Source organism: Castor canadensis, chromosome 9 (assembly GCF_047511655.1).
Source record: "Castor canadensis chromosome 9, mCasCan1.hap1v2, whole genome shotgun sequence".
NCBI classification, from domain to species: Eukaryota; Metazoa; Chordata; class Mammalia; order Rodentia; family Castoridae; genus Castor; species Castor canadensis.
Window position 1 is genome coordinate 153,497,882 of NC_133394.1, and position 26,357 is coordinate 153,524,238.

A 26,357-nucleotide genomic window follows, 5' to 3' on the forward strand; every position below is an offset into this window, starting at 1 on the left:
TGATAGTTTCTGCTTTGTAAGCACAAACCTCTGAGTTCAAACCAAAAAGGGGGAAAAAAAAAAGTGAGACCTATCTCAAAAATACCCAATGCAAAAAATGGCAGGCAGGCAGGCTGGTGGAGTGGCTCAAGTGGTAGAGCATCTGCCTAACAAGCATGAGGCCCTGAGTTCAAACCCCAGTACCACCAAAAAGAAAGAAAAAAAGAAAAGACCATAAATAAAATAATCAGCATCATTAAGGATATAAAGTGAACAGATTATATACTGCATTGAATTTCCAGAGGCATGATAGCATCAAAAAAAAAAAAAATAAAGTTTTATATTCTATATGGAAGGTACTAAGTATATATTCTGTGTTTTTGTAAGGTAGCCTTATCTTGACCTCACAGGTGATATAATATAGGTCATAAAAGATTGTGTCTTTCCCTAAGGTATAGTAAGTTACCATACTCTTGAGTGAAGAATGTACTGGGCTAAATAAAAATATGACCCTAATAATCTGTGTTCCAAAATGACTATGGGCTCCTCACTCATGAATGGATTCATGTCTTTATCATTGGAGTGGGTTTGGTCATGGGTTCTTAATAAAAGCGAGATTAGTACCCTTTTCTCTGTCTCTCTCTCTCTCTCTCTCTCTCTCTCTTTTTGCCTTCCACCAAGGGATGATGAAAGAAGGCCCTCCCCAGATGCCAGCAGACTTCCCCACCTCTACAACCATGAGTAAATAAATTTTTTGCTCACTGTAAATTACCCAGGAATAGGGGTATAGCTCAGTGGTGGAGAGCTTATTGAGCACACATAAGACCCTGGGTTTGATCCACAGTACCACAAAAAAATAAATAAATAAAAAAGAACAAAGTACTCACTCTCAGGTATTCTGTTATAGCAGCACAAAATAAACTAAGACACATATTAGGTTTAAAAAAAACTGGACTGGGGATGGTAGTTCAGTGGTAGAATACCTGTCTAGCCAGTACTACAAAAAAGAAAATACTAAGAAATAAAATAGTAAAACTGAGGCTAAGAGAAGGAGAGGAGACTGCCCTGGGCACACAGGTGGTATCAGCAGAGAACAGCAACACAATGTGGTGGGCTCAAGGTGCATGCTTTAGGTAAAAAGTCTGACGCTCACTGGGCTACACAGTGGTTGTGTGGTTCTGGCCTAGCTGCTTAACCTCTCTCTGGCACTTGGTTTCCTTATTTAAAAAAACAGCTGTCGTAAAGGCAACCTTGAGGGTAAGAAGCAGAAATGCTACCTGGAGAGCACTAAGCAGTATTTGGCACACAGTGGGGATTCACTAGGGTATGGCTGAGATTACAGAACATATACACAAATACAGGCATGCTGGCTTCCAAGCCATGGACTTTTTTGCACAGCACCAAATTGCTTCTCACTCACATGACTTTTATACAACTAACTAAAATGATTCTTGTCACCAAAACTGGTTTTTAGAAAATGCTAAATATTACTTCTCATATGTATAACATTTCTCATAATCACCACCACTTTCCTACATTAATACCCAGATAATTGCTGGAGTGTTAAAAATTCCAAATGAGGAGCAGCATGTGTGTGTCTGGGCGGGGGTGTCACTCAGTGGTACAGCACATGCTTTAGTGTGTGCAAGGCCCTGAGTTCACTCCCCAGTTCCCAATACAAAAAATTCCAAGAGGCAGTTGCAAGAGAAAGTCATAAAAGTTAAATCAGCCAGGCGCCAGTGGCTCACACATATAATCCTAGCTACTCAGTACTCAGGAGGCAGAGATCAGGAGGATCGTGGTTCAGAGGCAGCCCAGGCAAACAGCTCCACAAAAGACGCTATCTAGAAAAACCCTTCGCAAAAGCAGGGCTGGAGGAGTGGGCTCAAGATAAAGGCCCTGAGTTCAAGCCCCAGTACTGCAAAAAAAAAAAAAAAAAAAAATGGCAAAAACAAATTTAGACAGAAAAATTATAATTTGAATTGTATATGCTTTTATTACTTTTTACTTAACCAAAATGATATCACTGCAATGGACATGACCTGACACTACTTGGCAGAGGGAGAATGCAAACTCTAGAAGAGGTTCTGCAGTTAGACCATGGACAGAAGACAGATCCTGGGCAAGTTCTCAAATGCAACTGAAGCCGAGCCAGAGATAACCGTGTCACTCTTTTCACTGAGTCATCAACACCTACCTGAGGCTACCATGAGCTAGGCATTGCTTAGCAATCCAAACAGTTGGGCAATATCACTTGACAAGAATGTTTCTGCCTGGGAGAAATGACCCAAGCCTTGTATGCACATGTGAATAATAAAAGAAAAAGGAAAAAAAAAAAAAAAGAACGTTTCTACCTTTAAGGAGGGTATCTTTCAGTAGAGGGGCCAAGAGGAAGCAGGATCAGTAAGTAAGCCACACGGCATGTAGAAGGTAAAGCACTACGGGTGGGACTGGCAGTCCAGGGAGGTGAGGAGGCGAGATACGTTATAAAGGGCAGAGAAAGGCCACAGAGAAGGTAACAGCTTGAGAAAAGCCTGGCAGACTCATGTGGTGAGGGTCATGGCAGGCAGCCATGTATCCAGAAAAGTGCTCCAGGAAGAGGGACAGCAAAAGGGTAAGGCATGATGAGAGCTGGTTTTTGTTTCCGAGTATGGAGGGGAATGAAACAGTATAGTTTCATAATCTTCTAGTTAGCATCATCTTCTTTACGCATTGACACATTGCATTTATGTTGTGGTAACTAAACAAAAAAGATACAAACAGTCTAAGAAAAGAATTAGGCATCCTGTTTCATTTTACATATAAAACTAATCCAAAAGGTAGGATTAGAATTCACAGCTCCAACTGGGTTGAATTCCTAGCACTACAGGGGGGAAAAATAAAACATTTGCAGCTCTTAAAACTAGTCCAAACCTCTGAAACCCAATCCCTCTGTGGCAGCTCCTCGAAATCCCCCTCCATGTTCACATCTCACCAGCACCTGACCGCACCCTTGTCTCCTAGGGAAGCACTGTCCTTTTCTGGCTTTCCTTCCTCCTCTGTAGCCACTTCTATGAGTCTCCCTTCCTGTCCCCTCTTTTCTACTCAACTTCTATGTCAGCGTCCCCAGTACCCTGAGTTACTGCTCTCTTCCGTAGCAACACTGTTACAAAACAGCCAAATCCAGGCCTACCTGAGGCTTATGTACTACCTCTACCTACAGTTCTCTGATTCTTGACCCTGGCCATGTATCAGTTATCTGGAAAGCTTGAAAAACAACAAGTTTGGGTTAGTTTTTATTGGTTTTTTTGAGTTTTGTTTTGTTTTGTTTTTTTGCAGCATTGGGGTTTGAATTCAGGGCCTTATGCTTGCTCAGTAGGAGCTCTTACAACTTGAGCCATTCCACCAGCATTGGAAAACACTATGTCTACACCGCAGCCCATTCCCAGAGAATCTATATCTATGGGAGGACCTAGGCATTGGCCCTTTTAAAGTTCCCCAAGTCATTCAAATGCGCAGAGTTGAGAACCACTGAATTACATATCCCAATGGACTCCAAAATTGATACCAGCAGCCCTAAACTCTTCTCTGGGTCCACACTTGTATATTTAAATGCCGATAAAACACTTATTTGGATGTTTAAAGTCCACTCATACCTAACTTACTCAAAACAGAACTCTGCATCTCCCCCAATCCTCTCTCTCCACTTCTATCTATTCTTTTTTTTTTTTAAGCCTCAATATATTGCCTAGGCTAGTATCTAATTCACTTTTTTTTTGGAGGGGGCGGGTAACAATGGTGTTTGAAGTCAGGGCTTCATGCTTACAAAACAGGCTCTCTACCACTTGAGCCACACCTCCAGTCCACTTTGCTCTGGTTATTCTGGAGGAGTCTCTCAAACCATTTGCCCAAAATGGCCTCAAATCACCATCCTCCTAATCCCAACAACCAACTAGCTAGGATTACAAGGATGAGCCACTAGTTACCAGGTGGTCTTTAACTCTTCATCTTCCTGCCTTTCTATTATCCCCATCTTCTGATGCTGGGATTACAAAAATGTGCCACCACACCGTTGCTATTAACTGATAATTCATTCTCTATAAAAATATATTCCCAAAATAAAATCTGAAATAGTGCTAAGAATAAAATCTGATTTTTTTCCCCCTTTTTTTGTGGTTCTGGGGCTTGAATTCAGGGCCTCACGATTGCTAGGCAGGTGCCCTATCTCTTGAGCCACTCTACCAGCCCTGCTTTGTGTTGGGTCTCACAAACTATTTGCCTGAGCTGGCTGCAAACAGCGATCCTCCTGATCTCTATCTCCAGAGTAACTAGCATTACAGGTGTGAGCCACTGGTACCAAGCTAAAATCTGAAATTTTGACCACAACCTTTAGGGACCTTCCTGGGTTGGCCCTGGTGCAGCCTTCCCCTTAGCCACAAGGTCCCAGATACACCAGCCCCCTTTACATATGCAAACACACCCAGCACCTTCACCCAACTTTCCTTAGCAATACTGTTGTACAAACAGTCACGTCTAGACCTATCTGAGGCTTACATATCACCTCTACCTGTGGTTCCCTGGTTCTTGACCCTGGCCACGTATCAGAGTTATCTAGAAATCTTGGAAAACACCATGCCTAGACCCTAGCCCAGTCCCAGGGGAAGGCCTCCAGAGCCTTTACATCTGCTCTTCACTCTGCCTAGAACAAACTCTTTCCAGCTACTTTGAGTGCCTTATTCCTTATCAATCAGGTTGCCAGTTGAATTTCACCTCCAAATTTCGAAATCAGTTTCTGCGATTACTCATTTAGAGTAGTCCCCACACTCAGCTCTCTCAAATCACCACAGATATGTGTGTGTGTGTGTGTGTGTGTGTGTGTGTGTGTGTGTGTGTGTGTTTTCTTTCCCTTCAAAGCACTTATCACCAGTATCAAAGCACAGACTCCAGGGTCAGAGGTGTAACTTAACTGGCTGAGTGCTTGCCTAGTCAAGGACAAGGCCCTGAGTTCAAATTCCAGTACCACAAAAAAAAAAAAAGGACTTAGTTATAAATATCACCATCAGAAATTCATTTTCTCCCCCACTGGAATGTAAGCCCTACGAAGGTGAAAAACTTGTCTCTCTCATTCCCTGTCATATTCACAGAACTATCACATACAGGCCCTTGATAAGTACTAATATATTAAAGGCTTCAGGTCCAGCATTTTGGTCTGACAATGTAAATCTAGTTCTCAGTTTAGATTCTAGAGTCACCTGTCTGTAAGAAAAGCTTTGATTCGTTCAATCCAACTGACATACGACTGACTCAAAAGACACTGTGGACAGGTACTACCACAGACTAAACAGACTCTGAATTTCAGTTTGCCACCCACAAAAAAATTCCAGACTGCAAGTGGACAATCTGCATATCAAACTGGGTTGTGCCTCTGAGTTAACTGGGTTTTATGTTTCTAAGAATTACGTCAATTCCCAAAGCTGATATGTAAAACAAAAGCAGCTGTATCTGTCTCTAGCTGCCTAGATTTGGTGACAAGAGTAAGTATAATTCTCAGAGATAGGGAAATAAGTAAGAAAAGGAGATCTCTAGACCTCACAGATGTCACAACTAAGTGTGCAGGGGAGTACAGTGAGCCCACAGAGACTGCAAAAAGCTTCCTGCTATGTCAGGAAGCAAAGACAGACCAGACACACCATTACAACCTTCAGCAACCTCATTAAATACATGAGGAGGCACTAATAGTCCTAGCCTAAAATGAGAATGTTTTCCCTGAAAAAATGCAGAGGGCTGGGAATATAGCTCAATGATAAAGTACTTGCCTAGCATGTCCAAAGTCTTAGATTCAATCCCCAACAGCACACACAAAATACATGTATTTTTTGAACATGTACATATACCTATATGCTATATAATATGTAATACATATAATACATATTTAAATATACAGAAAAAGAGCTACACTGGGGGAATACAGATAACTATAAAAAATGTGATGGAAACATATTTCATCAAAACTATGGCTGTGTATAGTCGCTCACAGCTGTAATCCCAGTTATGCAGGGGGCTGGAGGTAGGAGAATCATGGTGAGGCTGATCCTGGGCAAAAAAGTAAGCCCCTACCTGAAAAATAACTGAAGCAAAAAGAGCAGGAGGCGTGGCTCAAGCACCTGACTAGCAAATGTGAAACCCTGAGTTCAAACACCAATATCACAAAACAAAGAAAAAAATGTCAATCTTATGAATAATAAGTAGGATATGGCCAATAATTTAAGTTGTTACAACAGCATATACTCAATTGTGCTGCAGCTATGAAACAGGCAAAAACACAACAGTGACAGGAACCAACATCTCCTAAGCAACACTTCTGTCAATCTCTCTTCTCTGCAACCCCCTATTATCAGTTGGCTGAACTACAAACATGCCGTTTACTACCTAGTGGTCCTGTTCTCCACCTATAATCTACTAAACTCAGCCTCCTATGGGATGGTCAATTGTGTGTGAGTGGACAACCATCAGGTCCTACAACTGCTAAATGCATGAGTTATAATGGAGAGTCCCACAGGTTCAAACCTCAGCCCCAATACTCATGACGGGCATCTCTTGGACAGGGTCACTATCTGCATCTCAGTTTTTCCATGGTAGTAAGAGATGATAAAAATACCTATCTTACAAGGCTGATGAACGCTGAAGATGGTATTTTCCATACAATGTCTACTGTTACTGTATTAGCAATGAAGTTCTATGTACTGGCCAGCATGACCATGACAACTGACATCTTAAACTGTTGCTTTTGGTCAGGGAAGGCCACTGTCCTTGTCTTATCCATCAAGGCAGCTCTAGCTTTTCACAGAGGGATGCCAGAAGTTCCTGACATTACTAGGTATAAGGGACCATTTTTAACATGACAACTAAACAGAAAATTCTAGTTAACTGAATACCAGTTTTTAAACACATAGAATATAATAAAACATATTTAACACTAAAATTTGCTCTGAGAAAATTAACCTTTGGTTAAAATTCCCTACAACTGCTGTATCTATCTAAATTAACATCAAATAGCTCTCAAATATATGCCTCTTTTTAAAAGTACTAATCTTTTGGGGATTGGGGAAAACTACAATTTTTCTATTACCGTTTCATTTAAAAATAAAGTATTTTAAAAGTGAAGCACGGGAGGGAGGGAGGAAGGAAATATTTCAGTTCAGGGGAAAAAACAACTTGGAGGACAGAAGTAGGAGAAATTCACATTCCACAAACTACTTATGTTGGTTGTACCAGACACACAAAGCAACAATTGTGTCACTGGAATTGTGGAAGGAACTCTACAAAGTTCAGGGTGAAATATTAAGTAGCTTGTCCATGAAAGAGAAACTAAAGCTGTGGGAGGCGGGGGGTGGGGGTGGGGTGGGAGGAAAGCACATGTTTCAAAGGAGAAAAGTAGTTTGCCCTTTCTATTTAATACTAAACTGAGTAATTACTCGTATTTTAACCTTTATTTAAAGTGGCTTTGAAATGAGCAAACAGTTCACTCTTTCCCAAGTATACCATGGGATGTCTTTAGGAAAGTCTGGGATACTGGACTGGCAGCCTGGCCTTCTCAAGAACATTAAGTTTAGCCAACTAAAAGTTAAAAATGGATTTATTTATTTGTTTGTTTGTTTGTTTAATTATTTCGCAATGCTGGGATTGAACCCAGGGCCTTGTGCATGCTAGGCAGGCACTCTACTACTGAGCTACATCCCCTGCTAAAATGCACTATTTTAATTTAAAATAACATACTATTTTATACTCATGTTGTTTTACCTTTCTAATGTTTTTCATTGTTTTGCTTTTGGTGGGATCGAGGTTTGAACTCAGAGCTTCGAGCTTGCCAGGCAGATGCACTTACACCCCAGCCTGCCTTATTCCTTATCAATCAGGTTGCTTGTTGCGTTCTATCTGAATCATCACATGCAGCACTAGTATTTAATGAGACTTTTCACTTTAACTCAACCCCTAAAACCAACATTCTTGAAACAGGGTTGGGTGTGGTTTTGGAAATAACCCTGGGTGTGGCAATTTAAGATAAGCCAACCATCTGTAACTGAATAAATTTAAGTGAACTTCAATTTACCCTAGCCTGTTTCTACTTCCAAAATCTATCTGATATCACTGGTGCAGAAAAAAAATCTATTTAGGGCTTCATCAAAACTCCATTACCCTCTGAATGGTAACTGATGAATGAATGTATTGCGTTCATACCTAGAGTTTAGACTCTGGGGCCAGACCTTCTGGGTTCTGATCCCAGCTCACATACTAGCTGCTGTGTAACCTTAGGCACATTTTTTTCATCTCTATATGCCTCAATTTCTTCATCTGTAAAATGAGACTGATGTCATTATCGACTTCCTCGGTTTAAGATTGAGTTAATTTACGTCAAGTGTTTAGTACAGCGCACACATGCTAATGATCACTGTTATTAGCAGCAATAGCCACATCATCATATTTAATGAATGTCTTTAAAAAGGACCCTGGAAGAACATTCTATAATGACACGAATTAACTATCTTGATAGGAGCACTCATCAGTTCCCTCTTACAGACTGTCTCACTGTTCTGTATCAATTGTTAATCCAAGCACTAGACTATGACTCACTGAAGGTAAGAAAGAGCTTTCCCAATGCTTTACTTACTTCTGACATTCCCAACACAACGCTCTGAACACAGGAGATCAAAATGCTCATTAAATTAACAGAATGAAAAACCAGTAAAACGGAACCTTCAAGCATACACTGGAACTTTAGAAGTCCGCTAGGGTTAATGCCTCAAGAGGTGAAATAAAGTACCAATGACTCATTTTATGAAAAGGCACTGGTCACCTTCTGCAGGTATAGTCAGGAAAATCACTGCTTTCATAAGGATTCTACTTCACTCTGGTACACACAAAGGAATCAAAATGGAAATTATCCACCAAGAAAAATGAAAATGGTTGTTTTCTATTTCATGTCTCACAGGGATTCCTCCCTTCATATCCCTAGAAAGCCCCCAGCAAGCTCCCTTCAAGCGTTAGATTTCTATGCTTACTTTCTTTGATTCCCCAATACCCAGTAAAGTGCCTGATACATTGAAAACTTTTTAAAAAGTTCAATGAATTAATGCCTGACAAATGCTATTTTTCCACTTAGGAACCAAAGACAAAGCGAGTCATACTTTTGCCACAGCTGGAAGTACTCCCCCCAAGAAAATCCCTGCTTTATAAGACAAAGAAACAATCAAACAACCTAATAGAGAAAACAGCACATTCGGTGCTGCAGACATCTTAGGACAGTGATGTTGCAGATGATTCTGCTGTCAAAGGACTTTGTGCTTCAGTGCCTAGAGATGACACTCAGAACAAACTGATATAAAGAGCATCTGCATGGTAGGGTATTTAGTTCCTTGACAGACAGGTAGAATCACATCCCTTCCTACCAAAATAGTTGTAAAGATAGTCCATTCCATGAGACTGAAGCACCACTCTAACACTTCTTCCTTTCATCTGGGAACAAGGTTGGCCTGTTAACTAAAACCTTCTTGGAGAGCACAGTTTAGCCACAAATTTCTGCTAAACTGCAGATGTGTGTAGCTGTATCAGTCCAAAATAGCTCTAGAGAAATTTGATTTCTAAGAGCAAAGCTAATGAACAGGACTCTCTTTTGACTTGTGCCTCACCCTCTGATTGTGTGCTTATCCCTCTCTAAACATTGGAAACAGAGGAAAAGCAAACTGACAGCATCTCTATGTACTATAAGCATTCAAAAGTTCATTCACCATTGCCTCGTGTACTTCCAGTTAGACATGCTTGTTACTAATTTTACAGATGAGAAAAATGAGTTCAGAGAACTTCACCAATTTGATCCAGATCCACATATTATGAGTAGCAAAATTGGATGTTGCATCCGAATACTATAAACCCTAATACCAGCACTGTACCAATGGCAACTAACTTCAATGAACACAAAACTCCTAACTTTTTTTCATAGCTTTATTGAGATACATTCATTCCTTAAAACTCACCCACTTAAAGTGCAAGTTCAGTGGGTTCTGGTATATGCAACCTGATCCCCTATACAAATTTTCTTTCATCTCAGATTGGCTCCACAATTGCTATTTAGATAGTCAAACGCTGGCCATTCTTTGTAAGTCACAGTATAAACACCCTCTGCCCTACCTTCTAAGCCATCCCAATATTCAGAACCTCCTAATAGGTGTTTCCCCCTTCAACAGGTAATGGTAGGAAGAGGGTGAGTCTATGTCCCCTTCTAGCTATCAGATCTAAGGGAAATTAAAAAACATCTGAACAGCTATACTGATGTCCAAGCCTTTATCTCTGTAATCCAAACCTTTAAATTGGCATGAAAGGACATTATACTTCTACTAGACCAGACTCTTTCCTCATTAGAAAAGTAATGGGTTCTGGCCCAGGCCACTCAGGTTGGAAGTGATTACCATTTACAATGAGCCCCAACACTAGTGGCACCTGGAAATGAGGGAATAAATGTGCCAACCTACAGGCACACAGGCAGTCCCCTTGACAGATCCACACTAAAACGGGCTGGTGATATGGCTCAAGCAGTAGAGTGCCACTTTGCAGGCATAAAGCCCTGAGTTCAAATCCAGTACAGTCAAAGACAAAAAGATATTTAGGGCTGAGGAAGTAGCTCAGTGGAAGAATGTCTGCCCTGGGTTCAATTCCCCAGCACTGCTAAATCAAAAAAAAAAAAAAATGATAAGGAAGATAAGTGGCGTTAATGTCACTTCAGCCATCTCATAGTGGAAGAAAGTAGTTTAACCTAGACCAAATCCCTCATTCTTCAAGTGAGGAAACTGAGGCACAGACGGTTCAGAGACCTGCTTTCCAGAGTGTAAGGGGTCAATGTAAAATAACAACTTTGCTTTACAGCAACCCTCTGAAGAAAATCCCCTTACCTTTCTACAGCATCTTAAGGACACTATCAGAAAGCATACCATGGTGGACCCAGAGTCACAGGTGAAGAGAGGTTCTCCTCAAAGATAAATTTCTAACAGTCAGCCCCAGATATTTGTAGAAAACTCAGTCTGTGGCTTAAGGAGAAAAGTCACTGGATCAACTAATACAACTAGCCATGTCGGTATACTAAGAGACATGACCTCATTGCTGCCCCCACCCAACTGGGGCCTACATCTCGAGTTTGCTACCATGGTGGACAGGAGGAGCATTTCTGCAGAGAATGCTTAAGAGGGGACAGCCTGGGAGACAGCCCCGCCCCCAACCAGGACCCTGCCCTCTCTGCAAAGGTAACCACTGGAGGTCTAAGTGTCCCCGCCTCCAGATGGAAGGCGAGGTGCCACCTCCTATGGATTGATGGGTCCCAGCCTCCTGTCCACACTCCACTTCTTGGCACTGATGTTAAGGAGCCTCATGGTAGCCATTACGGCAGAAAAACAAAAGATCATTTTCTGGCTAGACAGTGGAGCTCGTTTCTCTGTCTTACCTTTCTCTCCCGGTCCTCGGTCCAATGACAAGGTTATCGTTTGGGGCATATCTGGCCAGCACCTAGAGCGCTATTTTACCTGGCCTCTGGCCTGCTCTTGGGGAGACTACCTCTTCTGTCACTCTTTCCTCATAGTACCTAAAACTCCAATGTCCCTGCTGGGACAGGATTTACTATCTCAACTAAAAACTCAAATTCTCCTCCCCTCAGGCAGCTATTTCTGCTGCCCCCTCCTTCAGGAACAAATAGATTCCACAATGTGGACTGATGAGATGAATGTAGGGTGAGCCTGGACAGCCCTCCCTACTCAAATAAAACTCAAAAATCCCTCACAGTTTCCACACCCAAAACAATATCCCCTTGAGCCTGAGGGAGGATGAGGCCTCATGCCCATCATAAATTCCTTAAAACAACAAGGGCTACTAATTAATTGCTCCAGCCCATATAATAAATTTAAAATTCTTATAAAAGTTAATTTTAAAATACAAGTTACAAAGTAAACAATTAGAAAGGATACAGATAGGTAGTGAATGTATTTTTTTGAGAAGTTAAAGGAAAAAGGAATGTTTTTAGATGAAAAAGGATTTTGTAAAGAAGGGTTTGTCCTAAAGATTGTTTCAAATAGGAGGGATAAAGACAAGCTATCAAAGGGTTTAGTATGTTATATAAAGATCTGAGTAAGTTTTAAAAATGTGTAATAAAAAGCTTCAGTGTGTGTTAAAGTTAAAGTTGACTATAATCTAAGAGTTGCCTAAAAGATTTTTAGGGTCATGTCAAACTAAAATCAAATTCTTTATGTCTATAAAACAAGGTTATCTTAATATTGTTCTGCTCTGAGTAACATCTACAAAAAAACCGTTACAGAGAAAGATTTTATCAAAAAAATTATTTGCGTTTTCTGCTGATCTTGTCTAGCTTTAAGTACTACTAAATCAGAGTTCATGTACATATTTGCTTATGTGTCTTAAATGACCATCTTGTAACAGTGTAGTGTCTATACTTTATCTAAATATGGTATAAACATTTACAAAGTTATATAAAAGTGAGCTAGAGCTCTCTTTTATCCAAGAGTGTTACACTTAACCTAAATCCTGACAGCCCCTGCCTCCCACAGGTCACCTACCTAGGTGTGGCCTTAAAGGGACAGACTCACTCTCTGAGTCATGAGTCCATCAACCCAATCTTCCAAAGTTTCCCTCTCCCCCATACCCTAAGGCAGTTTACAGTTTTCTTAGGAGTTATAGGATTTTACAGAATTTAGATCCCTAGGTATGCAGTCCCTTAGCAGACATCTTATGCTCCTCCTCCTAATATTCCTATTTGGGTCTTAAATAATGTATGGCCACCCATTTCTCTTAGAAAATTTGCCTCCAACAGATTCTGCTCCTCTGGCTGACTACCTACCTTATCTTAACCTTCTCAGGGAACTTCTCAGAGAGCATACAGACCAGATCCTGCCCCACCCTATAACAATTTCTGTTAAACCAGGGGATCTTGTTCTCCTAAAGGATCTTCTACCCCCATCCACTGGCTCTTCGGTAGACCACCTCTCATCTGGTCATTCTCACGACATCCACTGCTGTCAAGTTCAATGGGATTCCCCCAGTGGTGGCACCTCTCAAGGAACAGTTAAAAAAAATGAAGAAGGGAATTGGAGGACCCTTGAAATTGTCTAGGGAACAACATTTCACAGTGGTTCTCCTGGCTAATGCCCATCCTAATGCCTGTTTCTTGCTCTCCTATTCTTAAGCTTCCTCCCTTGTATCACACTATATGTCTGCTATTGGTAATCAAAAGTTTAACCAGTTGTACCTCCAGGGATATCAACCTACCAGGATGCAGGAGTCTGAGGATCTTGCCCCATACAACACCTTCTGCCAGCAGGAAGCAGCTAAAGAGACTGATGCTTTGCCCCATTTCCTGATCCTCAGCCCCTATCCTCATCATTATTAAAGAAAAAATGGGGGAATGATAGAACAATAATGTTGACATTTATAAATCGGTGGTCATTTTATCCTCAAACCTCACTTAAGAAACTTCCAAGGACAGCCCCGCCCTTAACAGAAATTCCCACGCTCTAAGACAGCCCCACCCCTACCAAAGACTGTCGCACATGCGCTAACTTCCTTAACCTCCCCCTTTTATAAAAGCCACACCTTGCCCAGAATCACTGGTGCGCCATTTTTTCCCTGGCCAGCCGGGCAGTTTGGGCCTGCCATTAAACTTTGCTGTATGGACGTGAGACTTTTCTTGTGAGCTTTCTTTGTGAGCGGTGTTTTTCCTAACACAACCATCATCACAACCTAATTTAAGCATATTGGCATTCTTCATTCCTGCTCCCCTCTCCCAGGCCCAGAGGACCACAAATCTGTTTTCTGCCTCTATGGACATTTCACATAAATAAATTCATACCACAAGTGGTCTTTTGTGTCTGGCTTCCCTCACTTAGCATGTTTTCAAGGTGCATCCTTGTTACAGCGGGTGTTAGTGCCTCAGTCCTTTTACAGATTAATGCTATTCCATTGTATGACTAGTCATGTCCACTCATTGCCAGCTGGTTCCATAAAAACACTGCTGCTATGAATATGCACACATGGGTTTTTTGTATGGACACATTTTCATTCAGCATTTACACTTTCAAAGTGTTTTTACAACCTTCTCTCCTTTGTGTCTTAGAGGACTTCATTTTATGAGGGAGAAAACTGAGGCTAGGAGTGATTAAGTGACTACCACCTACAGCTGGTGACCCCTGACAAGCAATTCCAGCTGAGGAGTCAGCACACTCCACCAATGTGGTTATGGCCTTTGTCTCTACTAAAACAATTTCAAGCAATAGTGTGCAGATGAGGAAAATGTATTTTTGGTAAGGAACTCCCTAAGTCATTCTCAATAAGTTAATCCATAGTGCAAATTTAAGCAAATTTAAGAATAACAAGGAGAGAAAGTACTGTTTGCCATAGGGTATCTTAAAGGTCTCTCCCAAATGATGACTTTTTCTCCCCATGGAAACAGCCAAAGCTGCTATTCCAGGGTGCAGAGACATTAGTTAACATCTTCTGCACCCTATCCCTAGCACAAATCAAGATGTGCCTGTGGTCTCTGTCCCCTAACATCAGCCCCAACTACCAGACTCCCTGGTCCCAAGGCATCAATGTTATGTTCATCTGATCTTTTTTTCTTTTTTGGCGGGAAGTGAGGGGCAGTATGGAGTTTGAACTCAGGATCTTGTGTTTGCCAGGCAGGTGCTCTACAACTTGAACCACACCACCAGCCTGATTATTTGTTCTGACACAGATGACAGCATTTTAGAGGCATATATTTCTATGGGCAATTGTTTAAAACCCCTTTCCCAACCTTCTGGAGCACTGCCTAGGCTTATTAGGTATTAAGTTCAGAGAAAGTGATTAATAATTATATTAGTGATGTAGTAGTCACTTAGTGACAGCTTACTGGGTACCTTTACACATTTAATTCATTTAACCTCACAATAAGTATATGAGATAAGTATTATTATTACCTTAGTGCACATATAAACACTTTCTTGCTTGGTTGGCGGTAGTATAAATCGGTATACTTCTCAGGAGGGTAGTTTAGAAGCTCTGGAAACTAAGGTACATGCACTTGACATGGCAATTTCACTTGAGGATATTACCTATAGGTATACTTCCTAAGTGCCCAAAGAGGAAGATCATCAACTGGAGCAAAAGCCTAGAAACAAGCACCTATTGATACGGCACTGACTAAATAAATCACAGCCTATCTCTAAAATTAATACCTTGAGACTGATGAACAGAAATCAGTTTATTTACATGAAATGATATTAAGCACTGTCTAAGACATGGTAGGTGGAAGGAGAGGAAACAAGATGAATATGATTAGGTACACTGATTTATTTTTAAAAGGAAGCAAATGTATACACCACCACTCTGATTGCACTTTCAGGCATGTTCCTCAACCTGTCTTACAACTCCTCATCTGCAAAGCGAGGATAGCAACATTTCCCACACAAAGCACAGTAAAAATTATCTGTGGCTGTTACTATAATTTAATAATTATGTAATTATGATCTACTAATAACATTAATGTTTGTTGTTAGGTGGGCTCAAACAAACAAAAAAATCAACTTTACATACTAGGCAGTCAGGAAGCAAGCAGATGTAGAGGGATTGAAGTAAACAGCTCCTGTTCTGCTGCTGCTTCTAGCTCACAACTATGAGGGCCTTCTTTTCCAGACGCCTTGCCTACCTGCCCTTCCCCAGCAGCACTCACCAACAGGCAGTCTGTGGAGGAAATTTTCAGCTGAGAGGAAAATAACCCCCAACCAACCATCAACAGTGAGACAGGTTCCAGTGCTCAATCATCTTCCCGTGTACAGGGAGAGTTCCCTTCTCACTTCACACAGCTCTCTAATCAAATCTCACCTCCTCAAAGAGGCCTCTCCTGACCACCCCTTTTTTTTTTTTTTTTGGTAGGACTGGGGTTTGAACTCATGGTTTTGTGCTTGCCAGGCAGGCTCTCTACTGCTTGAGGCAAACCTCCAGTCCCTTTTTGCTATGTTTGTTTTGGCGATGGAATCTCACAAACTATTTGCTTGGGCTGGCCTTGAAAGGATATCCTCCCAGTCTCAGCCTCCCAAGTAGTCAGGATTACAGGCATGAGCCACTACTGCCCAGCCTGACCACCCCATCTTGAATAGATCTTTGCTACCATCATTTTCTCTAACTGCCTCCAATGCCTGCAGAGCAGTTATTACTACCTGACATTCTAGTATTTCTTTACTACCTCTCTTTCTGAAGAAAAGTTCCCAAAGTAGGGGAGAATGCACCTCATTCCCTATGTATCTCATCTCCTGCTCTGTTCACATTGCCTAGTACAGAAGAGAAAACAGAACAGGTGTTCAATATACATAAATGTATACATAGAAACTGGTATGCAAATTAAAAACCAGAGTGAAGCAGGATGTGGTAGTGCATACCCAACACTCAGTAGGCTGAGGCAGGAGGATCACAAGTTCTAGGTCAGCCTGAGTCACAGAGTGAACCCTGTCTCAAAAAAGAAAAGAAAAAAGAAGGCCTGGCACCAGTGGTTCATAACTGTAATCCTAGCTACTCAGGAGGCAGAGAGCAGGAGGATTGATGTTCAAGGCCAGCCCAGGCAAAGTTTGAAAGACCCTAACTAGAAAACTCCCAATACAAAAAAGGGCTGGCAGAATGGCTCAAATGAGAGCCTGCCTAGCAAGCACAAGGCCCTGAATTCAAACTCCAGTACCACCAAAAACTAAAGTTATTTTTGCAAGTATATTTTCCACTCTAGCTTTTTTTGAGACAGGGTGTTTCTAGGCAGGTTTTAGGGTTTTTCTTTTTCATTGTGATTATTTCATGGACGCATACAGTGTACTCTGAACAAATTCACTTCATTATATTCCCCTAACTTCCCTCCTTACTCCCCTCCCTCCTTTTCAGACAGTGTTTGATGTGCTTCATGACACTTCTTACTCTTCTGAACTTGCTAGGCATGCGCTCTACCACTTGCACCACTCCCCCAATCCTTGAGATGGAGTCTTTGTATGTAGACCAGGCTGGCCTAGAACCTGTGATCCTCTTGCCTCAGCTTCCCAAGGAGTATACCACCATGCCCAGCTAAAAAACATTTTGAAAACTGCTATTGTTATTTTAAACTGGCAGAGAAGGTTCTCAAGACATTGTTCAGTTAAAAGGACAAGCCAGGCACTGGTGACTCATGCCTATAATCCTAGCTACTTGGTAGGCTGAGATCAGGAGGATGGTGGTTCAAGGTGAGCCCAGGCAAAGAGTTCACAAGACACCATTTCAACCAATAGCTGGGTGTGGTGGTGCAGGCCTGTCATCCCAAGTTACGCAGGAGCTGAGATCTGAAAAATCATGGTTCCAGGCCAGCGAAGGCAAAAATAAGTTCATGAGATCCCATTTCAACAACAAAAAAAGCTGGGCATAGTGGCAAAATCTGAGCATGGCGCTATGTGCCTGTCATCCCAGCTATAGTGGAAAGCATAAAATAGGACGATCACACTCCAGGCCGAACCCTACAAAAAGCGAGACCCTATCTCCAAAACAACCAGAGAAAAAAGGGCTGGAGGCATGCCTCAAATGGTAGAGTGCCCGTCTAGCAAACACAAAGCTCTAAGTTCACATGCCAATACCGCCAAAAAATTTTTTACAAGTTAGGGCAGGACTAGGAGTATAGTTCGGTAGTAAAGCACAGGTTTAGCATATAAAAGGGCCTGGGAACCCCCAACACCATAAGTAAAATTGCTAGCTTTTCACACCTGTAATCCCAGCTATTCTGGAGGCTTAAACTCAAGAGTTTGGGACTGGCCACGGCAACACAGTTCAGACCACATCTCTTAACCTCTTTTTAAGAAAAGTTGGGGGGAACGGGCCACTGGAAGGGGGGGAGGTGTAAGTAAATGCAAAACTGAGAGGGCTGAAACTATTCCAGGAATCGGGGTTGGGGGGGTGAAAGAGAGCAGTGGAGAGGGTGAATTCAAGTATATCTGATACGTTGTAAGAACCTTTGTAAATACTCCAATGTACCCCCACCCAGCACAATAATAATATTTAAAAAAAAAAAAGGTTGGAATGATTGTCCTACAGACTCTAGTCCTACTGTGTTCAAAATTTAATTTTTTCCTGTGTAACACAGTTTCACAAAAAAAAAAGCCTTGTCAAAATATGCTCAACATTTTTAAGCTAACTACTATCAGAATTGTTTTGGGGGTTTCTTGTTTGCTTTTGTTTTGGGGGTACTGGGAGTCAAAGTTAGGGTCTCACGCTTTCCAGGCAGGCGTTCTACCACCCCTAGCTCTCAGAAACGTTTTGATCCAATCCCTAGCAACCTGCGCACTCAAGGGTGCTCGCTTGCACGCTCTCTCTCTGTCTCTCTCTCTTTCTCACACACACACACACACACACACACACACACACACACACACACAGAAACAGTATATCTATAAGTTGCAAGGTAGTCACAGCAATTGCTTTAAAAGGTACGTCTGAAAACATAAAGCTCAAAGGCAAATTGAGTTAAACCTGTTTCTTTTCCCAAGTTTCCTGAATGTAGGTCAGAACAGAATGAACTATTAAAAGGTTCTGTTAAAGTTCAATATTATGCTTACTTCTAATTATTTTAAGAACCATGTAAGAGCTGGTAGGCTAGACCAAACTTATGCAAGTAAGTAAATCTTATGTAAGATTAAAAATTCAGATTTCAGCTACACCCCTAGTCTCAAGATTCAGTTTTTAAAATTTTATAAAATAGAGCTAGGCACAGTAGCTCTACTACTAGCTACTCAGGAGTGTTCAGGAGGATTATGGTTCCAGGCCAGCCTGGGCAAAAAGTTCAAGACCCCTATCTCAACCAATAAAAGCTGGGCATAGTGATGCAAGAATGTCATCCCAGCTATTCAAGAAGATAAATAGGAGTACCATGATCCAGGATGGCCTGGATATGCATACATGTGTATATGTATATGTGTGTATGCATATGTGTGTATGTATACGTGTGTGTGTGTGTGTGTGTGTGTGTGTGTATAGTGTGAATGTTCCTTATCTGAGATGCTTGGGAACAGTATCAGACTTGAATTTTTTTTGTATTTTGCATTATTTGCCTATACATAGTAAGACATCATATATATATGATACGTATTCAAAAAAAAGATATCCTTTCTACCTACAAAAATAACCATCCACATGTTATCCATATAATGACACATGGGGACACAGGTTAAGTGGGGGATTTTTAAATATATTTATATAAAAGAAGAGGTTGACATAAACCATCTGCCACACATGAAAAATTTTATGTTGCACTACTAATGGAACAAAAGAGGAAAATTTCACATTTTTCCTTTTTTTTATGTTTTTTGGCAGTACTGGGGTTTGAACTTAGGGCTTTGAGCTTACTAGGCAGGTACTCTACTACTTGAGCCACTCCACCAGCACTATTTCCTTTAACATTTTTCCTAATAGGGTCTTGCTTTTATGCCCCAGCAGGCCTGGACCTCCACCCTTCTATTTACACTTCCTGTCTTAGAATGACAGGATTGTCCCACCATGCCCAGCTTTTTATTGGTTGAGTTAGGGTCTCACTAATTTTGCCCAGGCTGTCTTAGAACCACAATCCTCCTGACCTCTGCATCCTGAGTAGTTAACATTACAGGTGTGAGTCATCATAGCCACACTTTTTTTTTTTTTTAAGATTAGGTTTCACTATGTGGCCCAGGCTGGCTTTGAACTCACTGTATCACCACACATACCTTACAATTCCTTAATGTAGACCAAAGTATGATCTGACAAAAGAAAGAACACTGGCAGACAAAACAATTCAGTACAGGAGTCAAACGTCTAATTTATTCTAATGATAAAATTTAGACTATTTGGGCCAGGCATGGTGGTATGTGCCTGTAATCCCAACACTCAGAAGTCACAGGCAAGAGGAAACCAAGATTGGAGGTGTGGTTCAAAGGTAGAGTGCCTGCTTTGCAAGTGTGAAGCCCCCAGTTCAAACCCCGGTCCCACCAGAAAAAAAACAAAACTGTATTTGGGCTGGGAGCTGGTGGTTCATACCTGTAATCCTAGCTACTCAGGAGGCAGAGATCAAGAGGACTGCAGTTCAAAGCCAGTCTGAGGCAAATAGTTAGTGAGACCCTATCTCACAAAACCCAATACAAAACAAGGATGATGGAGTGCAGTTCAAAGCCAGTCTGAGGCAAATAGTTAGTGAGACCCTATCTCACAAAACCCAATACAAAACAGGGATGATGGAGTGGCTCAAGTGGTAGAGTACCTGCCTAGCAAGCCTAGCAAGTGTGAAGCCCTGAGTTCAAGCTTCAGACAGAGATGTACATAGTGTGGGCCAAAATAATGAATAATTAGAACGAAGATGTTTGGCTTAGGGGAAAAAAAGGCATAGGTGTAAGACTAAGAAGAACTCTAGTCATGGTTTTAAACTGAAAGTATCACTAATCCATAATCTGAAAAGATCTAGAAACAATGATTAACCTGGTAGCAAGGAGCAACCCAAAGGCCCAGCCTGCAGTTTCTAAACAGTTTAAATGTTCCTTATCTGAGATGCTTGGGAACAGTGTTTCTGACTTGAATTTTTTTTTTTGATTTTGCATTATTTGCCTATACATAGTAAAACATCTTAGGTATAAGACCCAAGTCTGAACATAGAATTCACTTACATCTCATATGTACCTCATATACATCTCCTAAAGATAATTTTATACTTTTTCTATTTTTTTTTTCTTTTTTGCAGTGTTAGGGATTAAACCCAGGGCCTGTGTATGCTAGTCAAGCACTCTGCATTGAGTCATACCCCCAACCCTATCTACACAATATTTAAAATAATTTTATGCCTCAAACAAAGTTTGTATGTCACAAGTAAAGGCCATGGGAGGGTCGTTTTTCCCTTGGAGATGTTCAGTCAACTATGTGTCCCATGGATGCACTTTGATTTCAACCTATCACTTAAGGTTAGGTATGAGGTTTTCTACTTACGGTATCATGTCAACACTTCAAAATTTCATGTTGTTTTGGATTTTGGAATACTTAGCATTTCAGTTTTTCAAATTAGGGATGCTCAAACTGTACCAGTTTTTCATTTAAAAAAAAAAAAATACCAGCTCTGGTCCTGCACTTTGGTAATCAACCAGCTGAAGACTGCTGAGTTTATGGCCAGACTGGGCTACACTTAAAAAAAGAAAAGAAAGGAAACAAAGACGCCTTGTAGAAATGGATGATTTCAGGGCTGGGGTAGGAAATGTGCAAGATAAATCTGATACAGCTCATCATATCAGAAAAAAAGCAATCAAAGTACTAAGAATTGTATCTAAATGATTTAGGAGTCAATTGCAATAGATTGTTATTGAACAAAAATGAGACGGTCTGAACATCATAAGGATGACATCTACAACAGACTGCAACATAAAATATGTTTAAGATATTTTATGAGGTATTTTAAGTTTTATATTTTATTATTTCATAATATGTAACTATATGGTCACAGGACATATACTTATATAAAACTCACTGGCTACTTTTTTTTAAAAAGCCTTTTTAATTCCAATTAAAATTGACTAGTCTGACTAATCATTAGCAATGTTTCCATCACTCTCAATTTTTGGTAGATCTGTCCTATGTTCCCAGCATCACTGCACCCATGGCCATGCACAGCCATTTTAAAAAACAGAGATGATCTAACATTACCTATTCTTAATTTCACTAATGAGTTTAAAATTCTTTATGTCCTCACAAAGAATCACAAATAAAGGTTTCACTCTTCTAATATAAAAACCTGACAGCTCATACAAAGGTCCTCTATTGATTTAGAAGAACAGGCTTCCACCATAGTCTGTTCATCATATATAGTACACCTTCTGGACTTTTTTGGTGGTGCCAAGTTTGAACATAGGGCCTGGCACATGCTAGGCAGGCCCTCTATGGCTTCAGTCGCACCCTCAGTTTTGTCATTTTTCAGATAGGGTCTCCCATGCTTTGCTGAGGCTGGCCTGGACCAACATCCTTCTACCTCTGCCTCCCACCACAGCTGGGAATACAGGCAGGCACCACCACACCGGCTTGCTGGTTGAGATGGGGATCTCAATAACTTTTTTTTGCCCAGGCTGGCCTCAAATTTTGATCCTCCCAATCTCTGACTCTGGTCTGGGGCTTGAATTCAGTACCTACACCTTGAGCCGCTCCACCAGCCCTTTATGGTGATGGGTGTTTCAAGATAGGGTCTTGAGAACTATTTGCCCAGGCTTGCTTTAAACCACAGTCCTCCTCATCGCTGCTTCCCAAGTAGCTAGGATTACAGGCGTGAGCCACCAGCACCTGGCTACATTTGAAGGTTTTTTTTCAGATCCCATCTTCCCTCTAAATCTATAGTGACTCAACCACAAAGGCAGGTTATGGTATAGGGCCCATCACTTCTTACCTCAAAAGCCTCATATATGCCACTTTTCTTCCAGCCTTAGCCACAGGAAAAACAAAGTCTTACATGCTACATATGACTCCACAAAAAAGGATGAAAAAATTTGTAATACAGCAGCTCTTCCTCTTAGGGATGCAAATACAATTCCATCACTGGATTCAAAAGTTTTCTTTTTTTTCTTTTTCTTTTTTAAATTTATTTTTTCATTAATATTTTTTGTTTGGCTTTTGTTTTTGTTTTTTTGGCACAGGATCTCATAACCCAAGGTGGCCTTGAACTCACATCCTCCTGTACTGGCTACTTTTTTTTTTTCCAGTATTGGGGCTTGAACTCAGGGCCTACACCTTGAGCCACTCCACCAACCCTTTTTTGTGATGGGTTTTTTCAAGATAGGGGTTGGCTTTGAACTGCAATCCTCCTGATCTTTGCCTCCTGAGTAGCTAGGATTACAGGTGTGAGTACCAGTGCCTGGCTGTAATGGCTACTTTTGAAAGAAGGTTCACAACAATTCATTATTTTGAAATCTAGTAAACAATAGAAAATAATTAAGCATTTATCCTGCCTTTTCTGTAAGAGCTTTAGTTCAAGAAAATCTAATAGTGGATAAGGGGAAATTTCTCTTTATAGAAAGTATCCATCTAATAAATGATGAAGTTACAGAATTAAAATAATCATCATTTTTCAGTGCCTAAGAAAATGAGTCTAGACACTTGAGTATCAAGGGATGCTAACAAGAAGACTATTAATCATTATCTGTGTAGTTACCTATGAAGTCTTGCCAAAAATAAATCAAACCTGAATCTAATCACACCTTTATTTCTAACTACCAGTTTACAGTAAATTCTGTTTTGTTAAGCTACAGTATGCATTGCTCCACAGGGCAAACTTAACAGGTTTCATCACCAAATAAATTAAAAGAGAAAACAAAAGATGGGAGAAGTACCTTTAGATTAAAACTAGTCACAATGTATGGACAGCATTTGGATCCCAACTCAAATGCTTAAAAAAAAAAAACATTATAAGCCAGGTGGGGTACAGTGGCTCATACTTGTAATCCCAGCTACTAGGGAAAAGGAAATCAGTCTGACACAGACAAAAACCAAAATGCTACATGAAAAATAACAAAAGCAAAAAAGGGCTAGGGACGTGACTCAACTGGTAGCACATGTGCTTAGCAAGTGTGAGGTCCTGAGTTCAAACCCCAGTATTTCAAAAATACACGCAAGACAATCAAGAAAATTTTAACACTAGCTGGATATCTGAAAATATTAAGGAACTATTCTTTTTGCTGATAGTGGTATTCATGTTTACCTTTTTATAAAGTCTTTAAGATACACACACTGAAATATTTAGCAGTTGAAATTATGTAACATCTGGGACTGAAGTTCCAGATGAGCAAGACTGGCTAACAATGTATTAATAATTGTTGAAACTGAATGAAAATAAATAAAGATTTGTTATACTACTCTCTCAAAAGTGTATGTGTGACAAGAGCTGGACATGGAAGGGAGAAAGGGAAAAGGGCAGTCAATTTAAACTAAGTTTCATATATAAAAATACTTTTGTATCTTTTGATGCACTTTGATTATTTGATTTTCCCATTCAATATAACTACGTGAAAGAACTAAAAACAAAAAGCCATGTAAAGAAACAATTTTTATGGTAAATCAATAACAAAACTGAATACCACACAAAACCTATCAGTATCAGACAACATCGAAGGAGTTAAAGGACAAAATTAAGAATTTGTATAACACACACTTTAGAAAGGAAACTACCTCACAGTAGAGTTTAGGTTTATCTCATTGACTGAGTTACTCTCTGTAACTCTTAAAAGCTACATACCACAAGTAGTAAATTAACAAATGGAGCGGGCTGTACTGTTTCAAACTACATCAAAACCCTATAAAGCACTTCTGACTGCCACTGCCACAACCCTCCACTTCCTTAAAAAACAACTTCACTAGTCCAGTTTTCCCCACGGTCAGAATTAAATTAAATTTTAAATTACATTAAATTTTTGGATTTAAAAAGTGACTTATACCCCCTTGGCTTTGCCCACTAATTAAAGGCTGCAATTTTTACAACTCCACCCGCACACAATTCACCCTGGACCTGAAACGTCCTCCCCTCTCTGGTGCCTGTGGAACTCCAACTAGTGCTTCCTTTCACGCCTGTTTTGCAAAGAGAGGAGGGTGGCTCTTTTCTTCCAGCCCCCATAAAATTTCAATCGATTTTTGACACATATCAATAAAAAAAAAAAAAAAAAAAAAACCACCTCCCTGCAATCACTTACTAGCAACGCACACAAGCTATCACTGTGCTCCCGGACGACAATGCCTTACGTCATTCAAGTCTTAAAATCAGACGGCCAAACCAATAGCAATATTGATCTCAAAACGAACACAAATCCCTACCCACTACCTGGAACTACGAACTAAAAGAACAAAAATAATAGGGAGAGGTCCTCTGAAATGACTCCTCCAAAAAAAGAAAAAAAAACAAAAAACGGGGGGCGGGGGGAGGGAAAAGATGACCACAGCCTCATCCCTGGTAAGTTCCAGGACCACTTTATCACCCTCGGTGGGCAAAAGCGTCGATTTTACAAAACGAAGGTCCGACAAGCAGGGTGCAGCCGCGTGGGTACCGAACCCTGCAGGGCCGGCGCCCCGGGCCACGGACAGGGCCGTCCAAGCCCGACGCCGCCCCGACGTCCAGCTGGACCTCCGGAGCCCACCAGCCAGCCTAGAAACGGGCTGCCCAGGCCGCGTCCATGGAGAAGCCCAAACCCGCCGGCCCCATCCTGCAGAGCGGTCGTCTGTGTCCTCCGCACCCGGCAGGAACAGCGGGGACCCCCACCCCCAACTGGCACCCCGAAGCCGCAGCGGCCTCCCCGCAGCCCGCGCGCCCCCGCCTCGGTGCTGTCAGGGCGCGCCGCAGGCCCCACGGCCCTGCCCGCCGCGCCCAGCTCTCCGCGCCGCTCGCCCGGGCCCCGCTGCCGCCGCCGCCGCCGCCGCCGCCACCGCCATGCCCGCAGCCGGCCTGGAGACCTCGCCCCCGCCCGCAGGCCTCACCTCAGCAGTGAAGCGTAGGCAGCGCGCGACTTTCCCGGGTCCGAGCGCGGCCGCAGCCTCAGGGCTCAAGATCGGGCTTGGCTCCGCCCCCTGTCCACCGCGCGCACCCTGGCCCGCAGCCGCGGCCGCTCCAGCCTCTCCGCCCCTCAGCCCACACGTTCGCCCCCGCCGCCGGAGTTGGGTGCGGCCTGCGGTGCCGCAGCCCAATAACGTGCAACTGCATTGGCCTGCACGTGCCGCGGCCGTCTAGCATCACGTCCTGCGATTGGCTGAGCAAAGGACGAGGGGGCGGAGCCCATGGAAGGGTGGGTCTTGGGCGGCGGAGGGCGGGGCAGTTCGCTCCCCTGGCGCAACCCCGCCCGCGCTCTGAGCTCAGCGGAGAGCTGGTGTCCCTGGCCAGTCCGGGGCGGCCTCGCGGCAGTGGTGACAACCCCGCAGCCTCCTCGTCCAAGCAGGTGGGGTGGGCTATGGCAGCTCCGCCTCCGCGGCACCCTGTAGCTTCCCGGAGCCCATTCTTGTTGGTCAGGCCAGGCGAGCCCAGCGGGACCTCTGGCTGCTGGCCTCGCCTACTCCAGCAAAGGGACCTTGGCCTCAGTGTACCCGGCGGGCGGGCGGGCGGGTCCCCGGGCAGTTTTGAAACCCGGCTGGCCGTCAGGGTGGGGTCAGGACAGCTGGGCCTGTGAGCCCCGATAAGTAAGGTTGCCTGGTGTCCAGGGCCCGGCCTGTTGATGCTGGATGAACAAGCACCAAGTGACCTCAGCAGAACCAGGGAGTGAGGCTGCTCCGGGCCTCGGGAGAACTATCCACCTGCAGTAACCTGGAAGCTAGCCTAAGCGAGAACAGAACCGCCCCACACCCCGACC

The 26,357-nt window shown here is 42.2% G+C and overlaps 1 protein-coding gene and 1 non-coding gene across 3 annotated transcripts in view; one reads left to right on the top strand and one right to left on the bottom strand.

The window, feature by feature from the left end:
• Add1 (adducin 1) overlaps positions 1–25,663 on the bottom strand; it is a 78,890-nt gene extending 53,227 nt beyond the window's left edge. For both annotated transcript variants that reach the window (XM_020162709.2, XM_074042717.1), the window contains exon 1: positions 25,495–25,663. The gene's annotated coding sequence lies outside the window, so the exon portion shown is untranslated. The remainder of the gene's footprint in view (positions 1–25,494) is intronic.
• Trnav-aac (transfer RNA valine (anticodon AAC)) lies at positions 116–188 on the top strand. Its single transcript has one exon. It is a non-coding gene; the product is annotated as a tRNA-Val (tRNA).
• Positions 25,664–26,357: the final 694 nt, after the last annotated feature.